Genomic DNA, 1,812 nt, shown 5'->3' with positions numbered 1-1,812 from the left:
ACAACAAGAACAACAAGAGCAACAAGAACAACAAGAACAAGAACAACAACATCTACCAGAACCACAACAACATGAACAACAAGAACAAGAACAACAACAACAACAACAAGAACAACTACAACAAGAACAACGGGAACAACAACAGCAAGAACAACAAGGACAAAAAGAATAACAAGAACAAGAAGAACAACAAGAACAACAAGAGCAACAAGAGCAACAATAACAACAAGAACAACAAGAACAACAAGAACAACAAGAACAACAAGAACAACAAGAAAAACAAGAACAAGAACAACAACATCAACCAGAACAACAACAACATGAACAACAAGAACAACAACAGCAACAACAACAACAAGGACAACAAGAACAACAAGAGCAAAAAGAACAACAAGAACAACGAGAACAACGAGAACAACGAGAACAACGAGAACAACAACAACAACAAGGACAACAAGAACAACAAGAACAAAAGGAACAACAAGAACAACGAGAACAACGAGAACAACGAGATCAACGAGAACAACAACAAGAACAACAACAACAACAACAACAACTAGAACAACAAGAACAACAAGAACACCAAGAACAACAAGAACAACAAGAACGACAAGAACAACAAGAACATCAAGAACAACAAGAACAACAACAACAAGAACAAAAAGAACAACAACAACATAAACAACAAGAACATCAACAACCAGAACAACAACAGCAACAACAGCAACAAGAGCAACAAGAGCAACAAGAGCAACAAGAGCAACAAGAGCAACAAGAGCAACAAGAACAACAAGAACAACAAGAACAACAAGAACACCAAGAACAACAAGAACAACAAGATCAACAAGAACAACAAGAACAACAAGAAGAACAACAAGAACAACAAGTAGGAGAACAAGAACAACAAGAACAACAAGAAGAACAACAAGAGCAACAACAAGAACAACAACAACAACAACTAGAACAACAAGAACAACAAGCACACCAAAAACAACAAGAACAACAAGAACAACAAGAACAACAAGAACAACAAGAACAACAAGATCAACAACAACATGAACAACAAGAGCATCAACAACTAGAACAACAAGAACAACAACAGCAACAAGAGCAACAAAAGCAACAAGAGCAACAAGAACGACAAGAACAACAAGAACAACAAGATCAACAAGAGCAACAAGAGCAACAAGAACAACAAGAACAACAAGAACAACAAGAACAAGAACAGCAAGAAAAACAACAAAAACAACAAAAAATAAGAACAACAACAACAACAAGAACAACAACATGAACAACCGGAACAACAAGAACAACAAGAACAACCAGAACAACAACAACAAGAACAACAAGAACAACAAGAACAACAAGAGCAACAAGAACAACGAGAACAACGAGTACAACGAGAACAACGAGAACAACGAGAACAACAAGAACAACCAGAACAGCATGAACCACCAGAACAGCAAGAACAACCAGAACAGCAAGAACAACAAGAGCAACAAGAACAACTACAACAACAAGGACAACAAGACAACATGGACAGCAAGAACAACAAGAACAACAAGAACAAGAACAACAAGAACAACCGGAACAACAAGAACAACCAGAACAACTACAACAAGAACAACTAGAACAACAACAACAACAACAAGAACTACAAGAACAACAAGAACAACAACAACAACAACAACAAGAACAACAACAACAAGAACAACGGGAACAACAACAGCAAGAACAACGAGGACAAAAAGAATAACAAGAACAAGAAGAACAACAAGAACAACAAGAGCAACAAGAGCAACAATAACAACA

The sequence above is a fragment of the Megalopta genalis genome, unplaced genomic scaffold (assembly GCF_051020955.1).
Source record: "Megalopta genalis isolate 19385.01 unplaced genomic scaffold, iyMegGena1_principal scaffold0035, whole genome shotgun sequence".
NCBI lineage: Eukaryota > Metazoa > Arthropoda > Insecta > Hymenoptera > Halictidae > Megalopta > Megalopta genalis.
Note: the sequence above shows the minus strand (reverse complement) of the source record.